The sequence below is a fragment of the Nicotiana tabacum genome, chromosome 7 (genome assembly GCF_000715075.1).
Source record: "Nicotiana tabacum cultivar K326 chromosome 7, ASM71507v2, whole genome shotgun sequence".
Lineage (NCBI taxonomy): Eukaryota > Viridiplantae > Streptophyta > Magnoliopsida > Solanales > Solanaceae > Nicotiana > Nicotiana tabacum.
The window spans coordinates 92,059,022-92,083,696 of record NC_134086.1 but is presented as its reverse complement, the minus strand read 5'-3'; the positions used below and the strand labels follow the sequence as shown (position 1 = coordinate 92,083,696).

Genomic DNA, 24,675 nt, shown 5'->3' with positions numbered 1-24,675 from the left:
GCCTGCATGACTCTAGTTAAGAGATGATGAACCTCTCTGTGCGGTCCACGTGAGCCCAACGCGGCCGCGGTCCAAAACAGTGCGGACCGCGTGTGAAGAGTTCAGAGAGGTCAACATTTGGGTATTTCACCTGCGCGGACCGCGTACCATTTCTGTGCGGTCCGCGCTGAACCAACGCGGCCACGGTCCAAATTAGTGCGGACCGCGTCGGTTTATTTAGAAAGGTATGTGTGGGTGTCAGTATACTGCACGGACCGTATGCCTTTTGGTGCGGTCTGCGCCCCTCTGTCTGTGTCACTGTGTCTGCACTCTTTGCATTCAACTGAACTATCTACTTCACCTTATGTGCTTCTACTAACAATATTAGACATGTATTCCTTGCAAACAATGGTTTAAAAATGAGCGGGCAAAGAAAAACAACCTGGGAAAGATGGTTCCTCCCGAGGGGGGAAAAGAAAGAGGATTGTGAAACTCACTCCTAAAACCAGGGAATTGATAAAGAAAACCCGGAAGATAATCTGGGAAGCTGATAGAGCTGCATCTCATTCCACGGGGAGTGAGTATGCACCTTCATGGAGCATTATCTTGGAGTCTGTCCCCACCCACATGTCCACTTCATTTCAGCTCCGTGATTCCCCTACCCCGGATCATGGTAATATAGCCTCCTCCAAGAAGCCGGTTAATGTCATCTCGGACTGGTCTGATGAGTCCATAGCAGGAGAAGAAGAGCAATACTCCACATCTCCCACAGCTTCATTATCAGGGGAGAGTGGAGGGTATGCTGAGGGAGGTGAGCCACAGGTCGGGGGGATAGAGCGTATTAGAAAACTAGAGGCATGGGCAGACAGGTTTGTTAGTGAGGTTGATTTCCACGAATTTTGGGAGTGGTGTCCCAAAAGGAAGCTGATTCCAGAGAGACAGTTCATAGATGCCGATCTTGTCCCTCTTAACCCTCATGTTCAAGCACAATTCCGCACTAGAGAGGGTTGGGGATTTTTTAAAGAACGTGTTGAGATGGAAAATGAGCATATGGTGAAGGAGTTCTACAGCAATGTTCACCATATAGTTCGGGACTCAAAAGCAAGTAAAGTGAGGGACAAGACAGTTGTGTTTGATGGCAAATCGTTGAATGAATTCCTGGGGTTCGAAGAAGAGGATGAATCGCAATATTTAGAAAAGCTAGCAATGAAAGAGGAGGTTCGTCCTTGGTTGGCCGAGCACTTGGCATCCCCGGGTACAGTCCTAGTATGGTTGAAAGCACAAGAAAAGATCTTTAGGAACACCCTGAACTTTGAAGCCAAAGGGTGGTTGACTTTCGTGTGTAGTCGACTTGACTCGTCTACACATGATCACTTTATTCCCCTTTCTCGTGCTGTCTTGGTAGCATCTATCATGGTGGGTTTCCCTCTGAATGTGGGTAATATTATGTCGAGAGTGATTTCTACAGTTGGTCAGGAGACCCAAACAAACTACCCCTTCCCAAACACACTCACTTTGTACTTCAAAGAATTGAAAGTGAAGAAAAAGAAATATGATGTCAAGGTACCTCCGGTGGCCCCGTACTCATGGTATAGTCAGTTGGATCCAGACAACCCAAATAGGGGAAAGAAGAATGTGGTATCCACTTCAACCGCACCTGGACAGTCTGAGGAGCCAGTGGTCATTGAGTAGCCCAGTGAGCCTTCCACCATTCCTGCTACTGATAAGGCATTTCCTCCAGGTCCGTCGTCAGCAGCTGGTCCTTCTATTGAAGCTGACCCGGTAGTCCCTTCATCAAAGACTCACCGGTTCACCGCAAACCAGCTCACCCATTCCCTTGCCAGTTTGAACAACTGGATGGAAGCTACGACATCCAAGTTGTCTACATTGACCACTACTGTACAGGCACAGGGAGCACCAATTACTGTTGAGATTCCTTCCTCCATTAAGTATGCACTAAAGAAGATCCTAGTTAACAAGGAAAAGATGATGGCGACGCAGGATGCCTTGACTAAGGCGGTTGGGGCACATGGCAAAGCGTTGGAGAAATTGGCTCGGGAGCACAAGAAGCTGAGGAAGCAGAAGGATTCCAAGTAGTCAGTGACACAGTTGAGAGTGGATGCGGACAAGCTCATGTCGGATCAGTTGCCAATTGACCTACTATTTGGGGATCCGACTGTAGAGCCAGCAGTAGCACAGGTACAGGAGGAGGAGCAGAGGCCGAGGAAAGAGAGGAAACTCCCTAGCACTAAGGGAGTTGTGATTGAGGTAGCACCGGTTTAGAAGAGTCCCTCTACTGCCCCACCAGTTGATGAGCCAGTTCTTGAGCAGGCACCTATCCCAGCAGCACAACAGCAGCAGGCCGGGGACCAGTCTGAGGTCCCCGCCAGTACAGAGGACTTAGGAGCCACTGACCAGCACAGGGTGACGGATGAGGCTTGAGGGGCCTTTCTATATCCTTTCTTTTATTTTGGTGCTTATTTTGATAGTTAGCATTGGGGACAATGCTAGATTTTATTCGTGGGGGTGTGGCCCTACTATTTTGATTAACTGTTGGATTACTGTATATATTCTTTTACTTTCAGCACATTCGGAGTTGTAGATGGCTTGTATATAACTGTTCATTCTAGATGCTCTTAAACTGAATGAATATATTCATTTCCCCTAGTTGTATATTCTCCTCCCCTTTTGTATATATTCATTCGGTTTTCATTTTGGTTTTCTATTTTTCGTCAAATTTTTCGTTTTAGTTGCAAAGTTAGGCTCGTAGCCTTTTTGTTTTGGCGTTTGCATTAAGCCCTTGGTTTTCTTAATGCCACGGTTCTTTCCAAGGGTAGAGTGTTGTGCGAACCGGGTGGCTCTTCCCAATGATAGATGGTGTGACAACCTTCTTAAGGGTTTGAGTCCGTTTTTGATTTTTCTTTTTGATTTTCAAGTTTTTGTAGTTAAGAGTACCTCAGGCAAAGCTTCACTTGGGCCTAGCACATTTGCCTTTGATCCTATGGTCAAAGACATTATGTTGTGTTTAGGATGGTGAAATTGTGGCCTTGAGACTCTTGTGTTGACCAAACAATCATCATGTGGTCATTTTGGGCCATTGTGCACTTGAATCATATCTATGGTCGTTGTGGCCCTCGACTCCGTCTTTGGCAATCCTTGAGTGTGTGTAGTGAGAATTCGAATCGTGAGCCCAAGTACCGAGCCGATGCCCTAGAACTTGCCCTGAATGTTTGTTGAGGCGAAATCATAGGTGGAACTTGACTTGAGACGTGATTATAGGCTCTCCTTGATCCAAAATGCAAAATTTGAACAATTTCCATGACCTACCAATGAAATAATCTCTAGTTCACCCCTTTTGACCCTTAAACATTTTTCTTTCATGAACCAAGCTACAAGCCTATACCCGTTCTTAATGAGACCCTCTCTTGGCACCCAAATCTTCCCTTGAGTAAATGGAAAATGTCTAAGTTTGGGGGGAGAGACAAGAAAGGCATCAATGTGGTAAAAAGGCGCAAAAGCAAAAGAAAAGGAAGGCAATGAAAAAGAGAAAAGACAAAAAGAAAGACAAAAATGAATAAGAACCAAAAAGGGAATCCAAGGACAACAAAAAAGTGAAAAAGGTGTGAAAAAGTGGTAAAAAGGAAAAAGGGTTTGAATTGCAAAATAAAGAGTGATAATGTGTCTCTCTAACCCCTTGAAAGAAGTGAATTACTCAATTGAGTCAAGAAAGTGTGCCAAAATAAATCAAAAGAAGTGTTTAAGGGAAGATTGAACCCATTTGAACAAAAACATGTCCTACCTTTACCCAAAGCCTTCACAATGACTCCTCAAAAGCCCTATATATGATCTTGAGTTGAGGGAAGCCTACATTAGTGGATACTTACATAAGGGGCAAGCATATGGTACTTAGAGCCGGACTTAGGGCCTTTTCTTTGTGAGAGATGAGAGAGAAGTCCATTCACCTCGATTTGTGTGCAAATACTCTAAAATGGTGAGGTTCACTTAGGGAAAGTCGAGGATGTGTGAATTTGGGTTCCACAATGACCAAAGAAATTGAGAAAGGTTCCTTGATGAAATGTGTCAACTCTGGATGCTCTTGTGTCACACTTGATCCACAAGTTTTCAAAGTTTAAATGTGTTAATGATGCATTCGCATTGAGGGCAATTGTTAGTCCCAATTGATGCTTGTTGAGGTTACTTTAGGATAAACAGGAATTACTTGAGTGTTTTCCATTGAGGGGTAGGTCTCAATTTATTTGCTTGAGGACAAGCAAAGGTTTAAGTTTGGGGGAGTTGATAACTGTGATTTCTACATGTTTTATACCCATTCTTACCCAAGCTTTGTGTATTAACTGCCATAAATTAGTCCCAAAATGCTTACAAGTTGCGCTTGATTGCAGGTTTGAGCGACAAGATGACAAATACCAAAGATCGACTCAAAAAGGAGTGAAATCTGCCAAGTGTCAAAAGACAACTGAAGTGAGGAACAAAATGACATGTGCGGTCCGCACTGCTTTGCCACGCGGCCGCGCAGGATAGTTCAGAGACCATGCAATTTCCAAGTCAAGATGCGCAGTCCGCGCTCCTTTCCACGCGGTCCGCGCACAAGAGTGTCAGATACTTAGTCATTCAAGGCAAAAGCCCACGCGGCCGCACACCTAATCAGTGCGTTCCACGTGGATGAAGTTCAGAGAGGGTGGATTTGGACAAAAACACCCTATGCGGCCGCGCGTCACATTTGTGCGGTCCGCGTCCCAAAGCAAGATATGAAGACCCAAACCCCTACACGGCCGCGCGTCATTTGTGCGCGGTCCGCGCCAGACGCTCAGGGGTATTTTTGTCTAGTTTTTCATGTGTAGTATAAATAGGACATTTTACTTTTTAGAGGGAGAGTTTTTTTTTTGTTTTTATCAGATAGCAGCTGAACTCGAGACTTCATAGTTTTATCCTATTTTGGGCAATTTCTTATAGTATTAACGTGGATTTGAGTAAATTAACATTGTAGTTAATTATTATGTCAATTTCATCTACTATTTCTTCAATTTCTGTTTCTATTATAGCTAGCTAAACCCATTAGCTAGGGTTGTGGCTCAACCCTAGTGTGGGTAATTAATGGATGTGATTGTTTAGTGCATGAATGATGTTGGGTATTTGTTATTTGGATTAATCTTATGTTTTCATTAAAATTTGGTGGTTGCAAACACTAAGTCTAGCATAGTGAGTCTTGACTCTTCTTGAGAAAGAGAGTCTATGACCCCAAGATTAATTCCAACAAGGAATTGGGATGGACCCATGAGAATGGTAGTCCCAATTAACGGGTTAAACCTTGAGAGAGTAATTACCCAACTTGAACCATAATTTGCTTGGGCAAATTGGCCTACCCAATTGGTCTCAAGAGAGTCAATTGGGCAAAATCACTCTCTCTACCGAGAGGTGTGAGAGTGGGTGCAAAAGTGCAACGGTTATAGCATAAGTCTCGTATTCATCATTCTTGCATTAGGAATCTCTACCCCTTAGTTGACCACCTAGGTACATGCCACGACCCTAGTGCCTTTCTCTATATTGCATACAACTTAGAATCAATATCTTAGCCTAACTTAGCTTTAAACTTGTAGTTGATAAATTGTAGTTGATAATCAAAAGAAAACAAAAAAATGTTAGATGATAAATTAGGAGCTAAAACATAGTCCTAGACCATACAAACACTCAACTCCAAATTGAAGCTTCCTGTGGAAAATTGACCCCGATAGCACTATTGGGTAAAAGTATTAGCGCCCGCTCTTCCTTAGGTTGAGTCCGCTACAATCAATTAGCATGACTGATCGTTTCTTGTTTGAGTTTCTGCGACTATCTTACCTTGAATATGTTCCTACTGAGTTTTTAGCCTAGTTTATATCACTCTATGTGCTTGTGTCCATCTTGACTGTTCAAGACGTGCTTCTTTCTATCAGTGCTATTTAACCTTCATGTTTGTTATGTCTGGTTGTTCTTATCTTACTCTATTTATATGTTGAACACTAAATCATGACTTTCTCTTTGATTAATTCTGGATTCCCTATTTCATGGTTTGATTGGAAGACCTTCCTTTAAACCTTCGATTCCTACTCTTTCTATTCAAATTGATTGATTTGCTTACCTTGTTTGCATTAGTATTTTATTCCTACTGATTATCTCCTTAATTAGAGTTTTCTGAACTTAGTCCTAATTGTTTACCCTATACTTACAGAATTTGAGATCTTTCCTTATTGGTCATACATTGATTTCTTTCCTTATTTGTTACTTGTTCTTACCGTTTGAACTGATTCCCTTAACTTATGGGAATATTTGTACTGATTTTTGCTCTAATTGGTTCTAAGTTCCATAATTACTATACTATTGTGATTCTTACCTTATTTTACCTAGTTTCGAACTACTATATATACCTACTTTCTCATTGACACAAACACGAACACATTGGTTCAAAAACTCTCTCTTTCACACTTAAAGCTTTCTGCTCTCTTTTGTGTTACTTACTACTGTCTAAACTCAGCCGACTACAAGCCAAGGCTAACTACTGGTTTTTCTTTCACTTTGTGCTTACTATCCCCTTACTGGTATGTTCCAATTTTAATTCAAGTCCCAAAACAATATGCTTCTCCTATTACTTCAATTTGTCATGTTTCTAATATGCTTCTATCTATGGTTTTGTTGTTCAACCTTCAATTAACATGTATACTTCACTATCTTCTTTGTTGCATGTTATATACCCATTAGGATCCCCTTCTATTATGACCCAATGTGACTATGTTTCTCTGATCCCTGGCATGCACCTTTCTGTATGAAGTAATTGGCTACCCTAAGCCTATTGATTCTGTATTAACTCTACAATTCATGCTATACTTGACCCCTTTTAAGGCTCCTCTGATTCTGTACCTATGTGCATCTATACTTACTATATGCCATATGCCTGCCCCAAACCCCCATTACCCCTAAGTGGATGTGTGCACCTATTTGACTCTATGTATTGAAGTGTTGATGAACCTCTTTCTGGTTCTGTATTTGGTTTGAATGACTGTTAGTCACCTTACCTTTTTAAACTATCTTATTTAATAACTCCCTATGTGTTTTCTTACAAAACTATTTCAAGCAAATCTCTTTTTAACATTGTTTTCCCACTAAAACCTTTCAAACTGTGTCAAGCACCCTCACTCTACTCCTAAGTCACTAGGTTCTGCCCCCTCCAGTGTGTGTACTGCCTTGGGATCCTTTTGAGAACCCTCTGAACTCTGGCACACTAAGGCTGGCCCTTCCACACTGCACTTACTCATTTGGTTACAAAGTCTGGGTGTGAGCACTACCCGGGATCCTTGAGACCCTTAGGGAACTCTGATGTACCTAGAAAATAATATTGTCTATAAAATTGGTATTTGAGGCTATTGGAGGTCTTGGGAAATCACTTGGGTCTGCTTTAGTCTCCCTATAGTGTAACTTCTTCTTTTCTTTTTATCTATTTATGTAATTCATTCATCTGGTTTGTAATAATTTGTAAATGAATATTGGGGTGACTAGTGAAAAAAGGGTGGGTAGTTACATACTTGTGGGGTAAATGGATAGAAATCATGCCTATAGGATGTTATATTTGCTATGTTTGTCTTACCATGTTAGAAAGCATGCCTACAAGTTTCTAACATCAACTCTTAACAATTAGATACCATGCCTATAGGGAACAACATCAGAAACTCTGCCTTGATCTAAAATCAGTGTAGTTTAAATAAGTCAATCCAGTTCTTGAGTAGTTTGCTTTGAAGTTGGTCTAATTAACGGTTTGTTTTCCTAAAATAAATTCTCTTAAATACTACTTTAATTCACTGTTAGAAAGCATGTCTATAGGGACTCAAGAGTCAGTTTTAAAATATGCCCACTGTTTTAATATGTCAAGCGTAGTTATCATGCTTTTCGGACACCGCTATTCAGCGTGTAGGCAAGCTTATAGGACGTTTTCAAATCCTGCAGCTCTGAAACTGTTTCTGCTACTTAATGTTGTTCTGACTTTAACAAGCTTAAAATCAGTAGGCAAATGGATAGGGCCATTACTTCTAAGTTAATAAAACAAAAACTGCATATCTCATGTGTTCTGATATTCGCCTAGACATCATGTCTTAGTATACTGTTTAACAATATTGCCCTTATTCGTGTTTGAGTCGTGCTGTTTACATGCATTATCTATGGAGCTGAACTTGAGTCTCTAATTGCTTCTTTTCTGCCTTATGTGCTAAGGTCCTATTTATTCTTGCATGTATCCTTAGAATTTTTTCCTTTTAAGCACCATAGGGGTCGTCTAGAACTGTCCAGATTTAGAGGTCCTAAAATACCTCTAGGGCCACAAGGAAGGGACGGGTAGTGCACGCATAGGCATCATCAAGTCTGCTACCACACTTTAGGCTAAGACCATGGGGTGGGAAGGGTAGATATGGGATATAATGACTATGCGCTAATGTCACGTGTAGCCCCTCATTGAAGAGTGTTTACTGAACATTGTGTGGGGTGATCCTGTAGGCTAACCAACCTAGAACCCCTCCTTTCCCAAATCCCTTCTGTTTAAAACTTTATTTCATATACAACTTGTTCAAAACCTTTGCCTTATTATTTGAGTTATACAACGTCTAACGAGCTTTACTTGCAAATTATTTGATTCAACTATTTATTTGTTAATGGACTAATTCATGAATATAAGTTCTGTTAGGACCCACCATTGTGGACCGAGAGGGGTGCCTAACACCTTCCCCTCAAGGTTATTTCGATCCCTTACCCTAATCTCTGGTAATGCAAACTAGTCGAAGAGTTAATTACTCTAGGTGCCCTAACACACCATAATTTGTTAGGTGGTGACTCTTCAAATATCCAATTCTCAAAAGGAAATGAGTTATTACCCCCATGAATGTCAAAACCCGGACTTTCTCCGCAGAGGAAAAAATGGGGCGTGACACCTATCTTCGAGATGCTACAGGGTATTTAGGAGAAACTTCCAATCTTTTTCTCCTTATCATGCTGCATTGATTTAACATGAAGCGGAACTCTTTGAATTCTTTCCACGCTCTCATATACGCATGTGAGCACTCGGTATCATCTGTGCATCGACAACTTGTAATTCCATGGATGAGGTGCGAGATGTGTTTTGTGTGCTTGATCGGCCAGTCTAGAGGACTTGAGGCCGAGTTTTGACCATAGCTTGAGCATGAGGATTTCGGTTGTGTGAGCACATGCTTTTGGACTTATAAGTCCGGTAGCGTCCCTATTAGTAGAATTTACGGCTCGATGAGTGATTGGATGGCTATATGATGAGTATGATGTGACTGCGGGATGTGTTCAGATGGATTGAATATGACGAGAAAAGTTTGCTTGAGATGTAAAAAGGACTATTGGGTGCTTGATTCTTTCTTGATTTGATGTATAGTCTTGAGTTATGAGTGTATTGGAGGATCTTTCATGTTGTTTAACTATGGAATGAATTAGGTTCTCATGTTTTATTGGTGAGTTCATACTAAGAAAGATTAAGTGACTGCATAGTAGTTGTGGCTGTGAAAGGGTATAAAGAGATGTCAGTTTGAGTCTAAGCATGTGGGTTAATCTACGGATGTGTGATTTTTATTATGTTGTGTGGAGGCTTTCTTTTCCACCACTGGGTTATATTTGTGCGACATGAGTTTGGATCGGTTGTAATAGTTGACCTGACCGTCACGAGGATGAATGCAAGATTTGCAAATGATTTGAGGTATTAGATAGTTTGTGTTACATGAGCTTATGAAGGATTTAGTTGAATCTCATTGCGGTATTATGGCAGTAATGGGGTATGGTTATTGTAAGTTGATGTTTTATTCCATAGCTTTGAGCCAAGTGGGGGAGTCAGCTATCGATGAGTTGATTGCATAGTTATGTCTTGTATTGGTTTCGGTTTGAGGTATACTTGTGAATCAGTTATGACTTGCAGAGGTTGAGATCGAGGATAACTCGAGTAAGGGAATTTCTAGATATAGGTTGTATTATACTATGTGGATATATGGGAATCATGAAATGGTTGAGTGGTTATTTATGAAGGATGTAGTGTGCATGGAATAGGAATTTTCTTGGTTGCATTAATGTGGGGTTACTTCTTTGGGTGTCGTCGTGCTAATGAGGCATATGTCGTTTGGCATGTTTGAGCAATGCAATTGAGATGTGAGCAGAGTAGATGAATCTCGAGAAGGTTCTAATGGGTTCAAGATTTATATATAGCAATTGATAGTTTTTCAGATTTATATATGGCTAGAACCTGAGATTTACATTGGATGGTGTCGGGACTTGTGGTATTTCTATATCAAAATGTATTATACATTTCAGTATCAGGAAGGTGAAGTAAACGACTTTAGACTCACAAAAGGTTTCTTTAGAGTGGGTGTCTCAATTGTGGTACTCTTGGGGTGCTTAAGGTGGAATACATCGGCTTATGGGCCTTAGGGCGATGTGATTTTATTCTAGGATCTTGTGGGGTGAGTTTTGTTTAGGATCATGGTATTCTATTAAGGAGAAGTGTCATATTGAGGGTACTTCTGAAGGAACTCAGAGAAATAGGATAGTTTGATAGTAGGTTGGATCAGCATGGTAATGGGTATGATCGGTTCTTTGGGTACTTATGATATGGTGAGTCTCTATAGGTGTTTTGTGGCAATGCTCTTGGTTTTTGGCGACCTGCGTGGCTTGGTTGACTTAGAGGGATTTAGTTCTGATAGCTTGGTTATGTGTAAATGGATTACAAAGAGTTCTGTATCATTTCTATCACGGTTCGAGGTGGATATTTCCTGATGGCGTGAGAAACATGTTGCGTATTAGGGTTTTCTCCTGGATAAGATCAAATGGAAGGTTTCTGACTGATCGAGTATGTATTCTTCTGGTGACTTAGAGTTGATTTTGAGATTCTCGTGCTTTTCATATGATGGCAGGATAGATGCGGTGTGTTGTGTATGATTGAGATTTGTATGTGCAAGGTCATGGTTCAGTTTTGAGGCGAAGATCATGAATTCTTAGACAACATGGATGGGTGTTTTGACTTACGGATGTTCATTGGTATTGCGGTGCTCGCCTGGTTGATCGACTGCTGATATTCAGATTTTGCTATGTGGCACGGAAGAACTATAGAAGTATTCCTCGTGGGATGATCGTGTATGAGAGATGTGTTAGATATTTGGGCGGTGGGGTTAGTTTCAGATATGGTGATTCATGTGTTCTACGAATTTGGAGGTTGTGAGTTCTCAGAAGCAGATTGTTTTGCGGTTGCGGATATAAATATGTGGCCAAAGCTAGCCAGACGATGGTATGTGTTATGTTTAGGTCATTATGGATCTTCAGGGGGTTAATTATCTAGTTGGGATGACCCGGGTTGAATAAGGAGCTCGTGGGTAGGCCTAATAAGGATGTGTATTCTACAGCGGGCTGGATTTATTGGCTCAGAACTGTTAGTGATGAGGGGTGTGTCGTTTGGTTATAGTTGAGCTTATTCGTGTCTGATATGATCTATGTGTTACTCTTCTATGCTACGGGGGGTTTTGATTTGTTGTCTATATACGCACACGGTGTGGTTCTGTTTGGGCTTTATAGCGTACTTAGTGTGATTTGGTGATTGGGGTGTGGAATGATTGATTGCGCCTTGGTTATGGTCCTTTCGGGTTTGTGGTATTGTGTTATTTGCTTCTCTGTGGTTATGGTCATGCACCTTGTGTACTTGATGTCAAATTGCATGTGGTTATGGATTTGGAGCATTGTGGCTTGAGGTGTTCCAACTGTTTGGATGGGGTCACGCATTGCAACTAGGTTATGTCGAGAAATGATCCTTTGTGTTAGATTTGTGTGCCTTGGTTCCACTAGGTACGATGGGTTTGTAGCATTGCAGTTGTGGTGGTGCTTGTTTAGCTTGCATGACAGCTCTCTCACTTCACTCATTTTTCATTGTGGGTACATTTGAATTGTTACTTATTGGTGCACGGATTGCATAGTTTGTGATTCTAGGTAGTATTGGGTGGCATGTCAATAGAATAGTTGTGCTTGATGAGGTAAGGTCATTGGACCTAGAATGGATACTATTAGACTGGATTATAGTATGTATGGATGAATAATACCAGGAGTCGTCACTTGGCTTTGGTTCCTGACGGACGAGAAAGAACTCCATGACTTGTTGATCTGATGAGTGGTTAAGAGGTTTTGCATGTCTCTTTCATCATTGGAAGTGTACAGCGGTTCAGAACAAGATTTTAGTTGATATGGGGTTTGTTACCGGTGTCGAGTTGGTTATCGAGCAGCTATTGCAATCGGAAGTTATTGCTATGAGTATTTGAGCTATGTGGTATATCATGTGATTGTGTCTTGGGTTATGGTTACGGCTTGGTGAAACTTATTCAGACTTATACAGTGTGTAGATGCGAGATGCAGGTCTTATAGGAAATTTCGGATGTTGGAAATTGGATTCTAAAGCTTATAGGCTAAGGTTGAATTAAGGATCTTCAGTTATGTTATGTCGTCAGGCTGATATGGATTAGGGTGATGTAAGATCACCCCCGAGTATGTGCATGGTAAGGTTACAAGGTGGTTTGATGGCTTTGGAATAACTCTGCAACGTTCGAGGATGAACGTATATTTAAGTGGGGGAGGATGTAACGATCCAACCGATCGTTTTGAGAATTTGCACTTCGTACGGTAGTTTGAGGGCATGAGCATTTCCGTATGATGTACTATGACTTGTGTGAATCATTAATTTTGGTTTTAGGTTATTCGGAATTGATTTGGAAGGATGAAATTCATGATTGAAGCTTTAAGTTGGAAGAGTTGACCATGTTTGACTTTTTAGAGTTCAACCCCGAATTAGAGTTTTTATGGTTTCGTTAGGTCCGGAAAATGATTTTGGACTCAGCCGTATGCCCGGATTTGCATTTGGAAGTTTCTACAAGGTTTCAACGCTAATTGGAGAAAGTTGGAAATTTGAAAGTTTGGAAAGTTCATAAGTTTGACCGAGAGTTGACTTTGATGATACTGGATTTGTATTGTGGTTCCAGGAATCGGAATAGCTTCATTATGTCATTTTGGAATTGTGTGCAAGATTTGAGTTCATTCCGGGTTGATTCGATATGTTTCGGCGCGAGTTTTGGAAGTTGAAGATTCAAAGTTCATAAAGTTCCATTTGAGGTGTGATTCATCGTTTCAATGTTGTTATGAGTGATTTGAGGCTTCGAGTAAGTTCATATTGTGTTTTAGGACTTGTTGGTATGTTTGGATGGGGGTTCCGGTGACCCCGGGTGTGTTTCGCATGAGTTTTGAACAAGTTTGGGCATTTCGGCACTTTGATGATGTTCTGGAGCGAGTGAAGTGCGGAGGGCACATTTTGGATTGCTGAGGCAAAGCCTCATGTGCGGACCGTAGAAGAAAAGTACAAACCGCAGAGGAAATGTGCAGACCGCAGAAATCCTCTTGCGGCCGCAGAAAGGAGAATCTGTAGGTTTGATGGTTTGACTTTGGAAGCTTATATCTTTTAATATATAAGGAATTTGTAGATGATCCAAAAATAAAAGTTATAACCCTTTGAGTCTAGTTTTCATAAAACTAAACCATTTATCATTTGGACATTTGTACAGAAAATTATGGTCAAATTACTAAAGCTTGATAGTGCAGTCACTATTGAAGTGCGACCGCACAATTTGGAATTGCGGCTGCGGAATCTGGAATGTTCGGACCGCACAAAAAAAAAGTGCAGTCATCAGAATGGGAGGTAAGATTTTGTACTATATAAATGAGGGTTAGAGTATTATTTCTCATTTGAACTTTGGAAGCTCGGTTTGTGACAACCTTTCGTGGGTTTATCAAGAAATTTATCGAGATAAGTGATTCTAATTCGAATTTCGTTAATATACATGAATATATCATTGTTTTCATCATTTAATTAGTATTTTGAGATGAAAATTTGGAAAAAATTGTAACAACTCCATAAACTATAGTTTGAGGATTTGAAGGTCGAGTTGTGATCGAATTTAACTAATTTTTCTATGGTTAGATTCGTGGTTCAATGAGTGTTCAGATTTTGTGACTTTCGGCGGATTATGAGACGTGGGCCCGGGGTTTACTTTTGAGTTGACTTTTTGACTTTTGATTAAGAACTTAACATATTTATTTGGAATTATTTTCTTGGGCTTCATTTGATGCATTTGAGTTGTTTTTGGCTAGTTTCGAGTTGTCTGGAGGTCGGTACGCGCGAGATGGCATTTTTTGGAGAATCATTTGGCTTGCCCGATATTGGATTTGGCTTGTTCGAGATAAGTAACACTTCTAAACTTGGAGCTGAGGGTATGAACCCTAATTATACGTGTTATGTGATTTGTTTGGAGGTGACGCACATGCTAGGTGACGGGCGTGTGGGCGTGCACCATATTAACTTGTATTTTTTCATGTATTTTCCATGTGTTAGAGAACCGAGCTGTGACTCACTCTAGAAATCATGCTTAGGCATATGTTGGTACTATTGGGACCCACTAAGGTCATTTATATTGTTAAATTATATGTTTAAATTGAAATTTTATACTCAATCATACTTATTTATTGCATATCATATCTCAGTCTCTATTGCTATTTATTGATATATCATATCACCATTTTTTGGGCTAATCTCTTGATATTGTGAGCCCGAGAAACTGAAGAGAATGATGACTACGTGAGGCCGAGGGCATGATTGTGAGTGATATTTATGGGATCAGGTTGCACGTCACAGCATGTTTTATTGATTTACCTGGATCTGGATTATTATAGCGCTTGAGCTAAAGGACTCCGGACTCTGTGCACCCTAGTGAGCGCAGTTGACATTTATATTGAGGGATGGATCTTCCTTGGGCATTGATCTTTCCCGAATCATTTATATTTGGGGATGGATTTTCCTTGGGATGGATTGGCCTTATGCAGTACTGAGTGACTGACTGTTAGTTGATATATATATTTGGGATGGATCTTCCTTAGGCTATATTGTCCATATTCAGTACTGAGCGTGAGGTTTTATGTATGTTTGGTTGTGATGGATCTGCCATGTACAGTGCTGAGTATCAAGCGTGATGAGTGGGAGAGTGAGATTATGTGATTGAGTACTCTGAGAGTGTGAGTACGTGAGTTCATCACTGAGATGCATTATGTTTGGCATGTGTATTTGAGATATAGGCATAGAGATGCATTTCCTCATGCTATTCGATTTTGGTGACATTCATGATTTCACCTGCATAGTAACATGTAGGCATAGAGATGTACTTTCCTCATTCTATCTGAAAAATTAAATATCTTATTTATTGTTAAAAGAATTTTAGGAAAATTTACGATTTTCGAACTTACTCTAATGTTTATTTTTTTGGGTGTTTTTGGAGGAAGATTTGGGACTTACTGTTATACTTGAAAAATATGCCTACTTTCCGTAACTGTGAACGAGCTGAGAATATCATCCCTAAGTTATTTTCTTGTATCATTCTTATTATAATGTTATGAATTGTTGTTGGCCATTGGTGTCGATCTCCGACCTTTGTTTCAGTTCGTCACTACTTTCAACCTAAGGTAAGGTTTGTTACTTATTGAGTACATGGGGTCGGTTGTACTCATACTACACTTCTGCACCTTGTGTGCAGATGTTTGATGTTGATGTTGTTGTGTAGACGAGAGTTGGATTTAAACATGTACCTGCGTTCTAGTCATAGCTTCCCTCTTGATCTTGGTAGATCTAGAGTTTTAATTGTTCATGTATATTTCAAAAAGATGATGTACTTTATTTCATATCAACTTTGTAAATTCTAGATCTTAGACGCTCATGATTTGTATTACCAACCCTTGGGAAATTCTTGTATAGAAGCAGATGTATTATCGTTTCTTTCCTTAATAAATCTCATTAAATTGGATAGTTGGTTATTGGCTTACCTAGTGGGTTGGGTTAGGTGCCATCACGACTAGTTGGATTTTGGGCCGTGATAGTTATAAACCAAGTAACGGCCTAAAAAGGAAGGGAAAGCAAGCAATCACAACTAGACAACTTCAGCACAGAAGTGCTTTACTACAATATTTAAGGTCAAAATCATCAAAAGCTAGTGAAAAAGCTGGAGGTGTTTGAGCTTCAGCACTACTCTATTATGGTTAGGAACCGATGTTAATAGTACTTTGATTGTGGTTTGGATAATATTTTTTTGGTGCAAGTTATGATGTAAACTATTAAACTTATTTTACTTCTATATATGCTTTTGGGATGCAAGTTGTAATATAAAACCGAGCAAGTCCAGGTCTTTTGAGTTTTAATGCAATGTTCCTAAGCTTTTATTGTGGTTGTGCAATAGAAAATATACTATCTACTAAAGACTTTCATGTGTTATTTCTAGCTTTCAATGCATGTCCTTTTTATAATCTCACTGGACAGTGGCAACATCTCTGGACAATAGCAATAAGGTGAGCATAATTGATCACACAAAGCTCGCTACAGCTCAAGCTTAAGCTCAAACGCCGGCAACACCCACAATACATGGAGGACATAATTAACAAAATGGGAAGATTTAATACCACAAATTGAAACCCGTAATTCTAGATACAATAAACAAAATGCTACAACGTCAGTACACAAACAAGGTTCATGGTTACACAATACCTCCTAGCATTTGAAAAACCAAAAATACACATTGAAACATAAACTAATATTAAGCAACATCTTCAAATTTTTTCTCTTCTTCAATTCAGCCTCAAGTTCCATTTTATCCTTCTATAAGCCAAGAATTAACGTATCTGATTGGCCAGGGAATTTCGGATCATACTAATGAAAAAACCCACAAGCCACACGACCCTTATCCTGAAAAGTTTAATCAAACCATTATAAATAAAATGAAATCTTAGTCATATTATATCACATAACATATGATGATTTGAAAGATGATTACCCCATAGTATGCATCCAAAAAAATATCTTCCTGGGTTAGCATTTGTCGTTAATGTTCTCAAAGAAGCAGGCTACCTACAACCACAAAATACATTAAACCTCATCTTCTACAAATACTTGAAAGGGTGTTCTTTTTTTCAAATAACTTTGAGTAAGAATGAAGGATGGATAAATGAGAAAGATAAGAAATAAATCAATAATAACAAGAGAGGGGGAATTTCAAATGGATTAAGATGAAGAAATGGAGAAGAAAGGTGAAGAAATGGAGAACAAAGGTGAAATATAAAAATAAAAATAAAAAGAGGAAAAAATTTAAGTTTTAAAAAAAGGCTAATTAGACGTTAGTTGTTGTCAGGTGGGCCCATTTTAATGGTTATTGTCACCTTTCACGCGCTCTTAGACGAGTTATTTCATACATTATGCCACATAAGCAACGGGAGGGGGGTGTTATTATGAAGGAGGATATGGTTTAGGGGGTTTTCGGGGACACTTGATAGTTTAGGTAGGGAACTGACAAATTAAAGATAGTATAGTTTAAGCGGATTTTGAGGGTATTAACTCTTTAATTTATGGTATAGTTCGGATATGATGATCGTATGCATACTCAGATTATGTGTAATATATGGCATAGATACTACTAAATACTCATGTTTGTCATTGTGAAATTACGATTAATGAAATTTCATTTGTATCGACTTTTGTAGTCAAAGTATTAGAAATTTCATGCATATGCGAGAGACTTAATTAGTAAAATCTGGGGCATTTGCATCTATACTCGCTTTTTGGGTCACGTTTTAAGTTGTGTCTGTTTTGCAAAAAAAATTGCAAGCGTACCCACTTTTTCGCGTAACTTCAGCATACGGGGCTGAAGTAGTAAAAACAATCACGCAAAACTTCAGCATTCTAGTAGGCGGGACTGAAGTAGCAAGTGTGCTGAAGTTTTTATTTTGTAACTGGCGAACTTCAGCTCTAGAGCTGAAGTTTTTATTTTTGTAACTGGGGAACTTCGGCTCTAGAGCTGAAATTTTTGTTTTGTAGCTGGGAAACTTCAGCTCTAGAGTTGAAGTTTTTGTTTTTGTAACTAGGGAACTTTAGCTCTAGAGCTGAAGTTTTTTTTTTTGTAACTGGAGTTTTATTTTGTAATTGGGGAACTTCAGCTCTAGAGCTTTCTTGTCCCTGACTTGAAATGTCCATGACCTGAAATGTCCATAGCAAACTTTGGCTGCCCATCGTATCGAAAAATTCCCAAGTGTCGGTCGAAATTACCATGAGCAATACTTTTAGCATCCTCATCAATTGGAAAATTTTATTTTGTGTCTCATACAACTGACACTAATTGTATGAGACTATTTTTTGTCTCACAGTTTTGTGGACCTTGATTTCTGTGAACCCAGAAGTGTAAGATTGGGGTCCACAAATTTGTGAGACAAAAATAAGCCTCATATAAGTAGTGTCAGTTGTATGAGACACAAAATAAAATTTCTCCTCATCAATTAATCCAAACAAGTAAACTTCAATGTATCTAGGTCGAAGGGGTGTTCCTTTGTTAGCTGCAAGCCTGGAAAATAGTCCTTTATAGAATCGATACGCGTTGTTTAAATTAGCATTCTTGTCACCATCTGTAGACAAGAAAAAAGCTGAAAAGCTTTGAATTTCTTCTAATGGAACTATCGGATTGAGGGCGGATATAAATTTGAGGAAGAGAATGAGGAGGAAAAAGGGGACTGAAATTGTTTAAAAAATGGGTACAAGTTAAAACTTTTTAAAAAAAATGGGTATAAGTTAAATGGGGACGATCAAATAAGACGCTCCGCACAATTTTTACGTAAAATCTAAGAAACATGACCGAGTTCAATAGCCAATCCAAACATTCTACTTTTTGTCCAAGATCAACAAATCAATCAACTAGGCCCTGATGCCAAATTAGTTGGGTGTTCTTTTTTTCATCATTAGCTGGGTTAGTTATATAAAAAAATTTATATCTTTCAGATGTTGCATCAAGTAGGACTATTTTTACATAAAACTCCTATTTTATCTGACTGTTGAATCAGCTATACTTGGTACATAAACGGAGTTATGAATTGACCTCAAATGGTTGAAAACTAAGCTGTTTTAATTTTTCTACTGATGCTCACTTACTCTTAGATATTTTGTAGCAGTGCTTAAAAACAATTCGATATCTTGATTCTTTTGGACTAAACGACCTAAAGATATTTTTAATGTGGTTGATATCGTCCGTTTTGGGCCAAGCTTGTACGGTTTACTCCAAAAAGCCTTACACAATTAAGAGTATCCAACTCCTTACAAGTAATTTTTTTTTCTATTTTTCATGTGGGACATTGTTCGCACACACCCAGCAATTTCCCCTTTGAACTAAGTTCCACATGACCCATCACCATTTATGGGCTAATTTGGAGATTAATTGTATGCAACCCACATGATCCGAGTATTTATGGTCAACGAAGCCCAAAGGTTGTGTATGCATCTTCAATGCTACGGGTAAAGATCATAAACCCCATAGACGGTTAAAGGCACTAAGTCAGGCCTCCAGGCTACACTCCGCCATCTTCATAGTCCCGCCAAACTATTGGCTCTGATACCAGTTGTTAGATTAAAACGGTCCAAAAATACTCTTAACATGATGTGATATTGTCCGACTTTGGCCAAGCCCGCACGATTTTCTCCAAAAAGCCTCACACCTTTAAGAGTATCCAACACCTTATACGCAAAATCTTTTTCCTGTCTATTTTCCACGTAGGACTTTGTTTACACACACCCAACAAATATGTCCTGTATTCATATGAGAAATAAACATCCTTAAAATCTTAACGCTCTAGTCAATTGCCACAAGCCTTTACGTTCAACCTGCGGTTCCCACACTATGTCACTGATCCATTTATGAAAGTAGTGACAGCAGTATTCAACTATGTTTTTGGCTTTATCTTACTTTTATAACAGTAAAGTCTTGCTTATTTATTGGAATGTACTGTACAGGAAAGAGTTGTTACTTGCTTAATTAAGAAAGCTACATGATGCAACTCCCATTATAAAGTATATTTCTTTTCATCCATTTGAGTTCTTTTGATTAAATCCTAACAAGATAGTAAATAAATTGGGAACTGACATTGGCATTGCCAACTTTTAATCATGTACCTTGCAAATCATACTAACTTATTATTGTATACTTAATTATAAGAAACTTTTCATGCCTTGAGCAGAATATTGGCATTTTTCTCTGACCAAACCCACTATATATTAACCAGCTGGATCATCTCAACTCATTTAGAGAACCGACAGTAGAAAACAAAACAAGACAAGAGAACTAACAGGTACCAAAACCACGAAGAAGAACTCTAGCTTGGGAACATCACTTCCGGTGTTGCTGATTTTTGCCACTCTTACTTACTGCTTAGATGCAAGATGACAAGTTTGCCAGCCGAGTGGCAAAATCAGAGGCATAAAGCCGCCTCCAGGACAATGTAACTCGGAAGATGACTCAGATTGTTGCAAACAAGGCAAGATGTACACCACTTACAAATGTTCGCCTTCTGTAACTGGTAACACAAGGGCGCGCTTTAACCCTGAATAGCTTCCAAAAGGGTGGAGATGGTGGTGGACCATCAGAATGTGACAACCAATACCATTCTGACGATACTCCAGTCGTTGCCCTTTCAACCGGATGGTATAGTGGAGGAAATAGGTGTTAGTAAACTATATTCATAAACTAATTCTGAAAAAGATAAAATAATATATAAACATAAAATATAAACGAAACAAAAGTTAATTTGAGCTCACTGAATTCAAAGTGTTTTCTTAAGAAATTTAATTCTCTCCTAGTACCCAAGGTTATGGATTATTTCTTTTCAGGATAGAACGAATTATACACTGGTGTAGTGGTACTTCAAACCCCAGTGTTTTAGCGAACATGAAGTTCGGTAGCAAATCACACTTACTATTGCTTTCTTTGAAGTTAAAAGTATGCAGAAGAAAGGAGGAGCACTCAGAAAATCGTATGGAAAACCTGAGAGAATGGACTGGTATTTATAGCCAATGTTGGGCTGAAACTGAAGAGGTGCAACTCTTCGGAATGGTTGTTTATGCAAAAAGGCCATAGCATAAATGGCATAACATAAATGGTTATTTACGTAACAATAAACCGGGAATTCAAGAGGGAGGTTAATTTTCAGTTACAAAACCAATAAACGAAAAACGGATAACGGAAAAACGTTTAACATTCCCTTGGATTTAATATTAACATTAGTATTAATATTATGTTATTAAAACGGATATTTAATAACATTTCTGTTAATATTTACTATTAACAAATAAATTTGGTCCAAATAATTAATCAATCAATCATTTGACCAAATTCAAATCTTTCACCAATCGACTCACATTCCTTTTTCAGCCCTATTTTTACCCTTTTGGGTTTAGGAACTTGCAAACACCCCCACACTTTAAAATAATTCAAGTTGAGCTTCCTTCCTTTCCATTTTTCATATAGAATGGATTGTGTTTTGCTATGGGGTACTCGATTTAGTATTCGGTTAGCCATAAGAACGGTCCCCCCCCCCCACAAGTTCTGTGGCAAATCAGAACTTATTAACAATGCGTTCATCATCTCCTTTAATGAACGATTCTTTCTTTCCGCAATCCCATTGGATTGGGGCATGTAGAGTGCCGTTGTTTGATGAATAATTCCATATTCTAAATATTTTCTTCAAAAGGAGATTCATATTCACCACCCCTATCACTTCTTATCATTTTGATTTTCTTGTTAAGTTGTGTTTCAACTTCATTTTTGTATTGTTTTAACGCGTCTATTGCTTCATCTTTACTATTAAGTAAGTAAACATAGCAATATTGAGTACTATTGTCAATAAAAGTTATGAAATACTTTTTTCCACTACGAGAGGGTATTGACTTCATATCGCCAATATCTGTGTGAACTAAGTCTAAAGGATTTGAATTCCTTTTAACTGACTAATAAGGATGTTTAACATACTTAGATTCTACACATATTTGACATTTTGATTTGTCGCATTCGAACTTAGGCAATACTTTCAAGTTAATAATTTTCCGCAAGGTTTTATAATTGATATGACCCAAACGTATATGTCATAATTCATTTGACTCAAGTAAGTAAGACGAAGCTTAAATTTTATTATTATTCTCAACAACAATTACATTCAGCTTGAAAAGGCCCTCAGTGAGGTAATCTTTTCCTACAAACATTTCGTTCTTACTTATTACAATCTTATCGGATAAAAAAACACACTTAAAACCATTCTTAACAAGAAGTCCAGCAGAGACTAAGTTCTTGCTAATCTAGGGAACATGAAGGACGTTGTTCAAAGTCACCACCTTGCCAGAAGTCATTTTCAGAAATATTTTCCCGCATCCTTCAATTTTGATCATTGCAGCATTTCCCATAGAAAGCATCTCTTCGGGTCCAACAGGAGCATATGTAGCAAACGCCTCCCTATCATCACAAACATGGCGAGTGGCTCCAGAATCAATCCACCACTCCTTAGGATTTACCACCAGGTTGCATTCAGAAAGCATAACACAGAAGTAACATCTTCATGATTTTCAACCATGTTTGCTTGACCCTTCATCTTGCCTTTCTTCGGAGCACGACAATCTATAGATTTGTGTCTAGCTTTCCCACAGTTGTAGCAATTTCCGTTGAACCGCTTCTTGCTTGGGTTGCTTTTTGGTCCAGAAGCCTGCTTCCTCTTTCTCTTATTTTGAGAAGTATCCTCAACAATGTTTTCTCCCATTATTGTTGAGTTTTCACGGCCTCTCTTTTCAGCATCTTTGTTGTCCTCTTCGATCCTCAACCAAACTATGAGATCTTCAAGGGATATCTCATTTCATTTGTGTTTCAAGTAGTTTTTGAAGTCCTTCCACAAAGGAGGAAACTTCCCAATCATCGCTGCAACTTGGAATGCTTCATTGATGATAAGACCTTCAATGAAAATTATGTTAGTAAAAATACTAAAATTACTATTTTCAACATCAGTATTAATTCGAATTATACCTTCAGCAAGGAGATCGTGAATAATCAGTTGCAATTCCTGGACTTGGGTAATAACAGACTCGTTATCTACCATTTTGTAGTCCAAAAATTTAGCAGCAACAAATTTCTTCAACCCAACATCTTCAGTTTTGTATTTCTTTTCAAGCACAGTCCACAATTCTTTTGATGTCTCCACACCATTGTAGACGTTATACATATCGTCGTCCAGTCCGCTAAGAATATAATTCTTGCACAAAAAATTAGAATGCTTTCATGCCTCAATCACGAGAAAGCGTTCATTCTCTGAAGTTTCATCGGGCAGAACAGGAATATCTTCCTTAATGAACTTCTGCAGACTTAAATTAGTTAGGTAGAAGAACATCTTCTACTGCCACCACTTGAAATCAATCACGGAAAACTTTCTAGATTTTTCTACCGGGGTTCAGCTTGTCGATGCATTGGCAGTCACCATCGGAATAAATTAGTTTCCGTTGTCATTCGTCATTTCTGTAAAAGAATAACACAAGCAAACGTTTAATAAACGTTTAAAACTGGAGTAGAAAATCGCTACAAAGGCTTTAATCTCCAAAACGAGAGTAGAAAAAACACAAAGGTTTTAGTCTCGAGAACAGTAAGTATAACAACAATACAGAAAAAGTTAAATTCCTTAAGCTTATTAGTAAACTGTATTTGTAAACTAATTCTAGAAAAGATAAAATAACATATAAACATAAAATGTAAACGAAACAAAAGTTAATCCGAGCCCACTAAATTCACAGTGTTTCGTTAAGGAATTTAATCCCCTCCTAGTACCCAAGGTTATGGATTATTTCCTCCCATGATAGAATGAATTACACACTAGTGTAGTAGTACTTCAAACCCCAGTGTTTCATCGAACACAAAGTTCGGTAGCAAATCACACTTATTGTTGCTTTCTTTGAAGTTAAAAGTATGCAGAAGAAAGGAGGAGAACTCAGAAAATCATATGAAAAATCTAAGAGAATGGACTAGTATTTTAGCCAATGTTGAGCTGAAAATTGATGAGGTGCAACTCTTCAGAAATGTCATAACATAAATGGCTATTTACGCAACAATAAACCGGGAATTCAAGAGGGAGATTAATTTTCAATTACAAAACCAAAAAGCGAAAAACGGATAACGAAAAACGTTTAACATTCCGTTGGATTTAATATTAATATTAATATTAATATTAATATTAATATTCTGTTATTAAAACGGATATTTAGTAATATTTCTGTTAATATTTACTATTAACAAATAAATTTGGTCGAAAAAATTATCCGAAGTCGAGCGACGACGGCAGCGCGAGGCTTGCCTTCTTCTCAACTCTTTAAGAGTTAGAAGAAGAGCAATTGCTTATATACCCACCAAAAACTTCTTCCTCTTCCAATATGGGACAATGTCCCTTTGTCAAGAAGGGAATCTTAAATGAAAAATATTTCCCTCTATTTACCATTCACTCTCTTTTAAGCCTATTTTAGGTTAAAAACTCAACAATAGGTGCCTTAATTATTTCACCATAAGTGCTAATGGGAGAAATGTGAAGGCTAAGGTTGTAGATGAGTGTGACTCTACCATGGGATGTGATGACGAGCACGATTATCAGCCTCCATGCCGGAATAACATTGTTGATGGTTCTAAAGAAGTGTGGGAAGCATTGGGTATACCTGAAGGTGACTGGGGCGAGCATGACATTACATGGTCTGATGCTTAG

At 38.7% G+C, this 24,675-nt stretch overlaps 1 pseudogene; it reads left to right on the top strand.

The window, feature by feature from the left end:
- The first annotated feature begins 2,112 nt into the window (after positions 1 to 2,112).
- LOC107828707 (putative ripening-related protein 1) lies at positions 2,113 to 24,675 on the top strand (annotated as a pseudogene).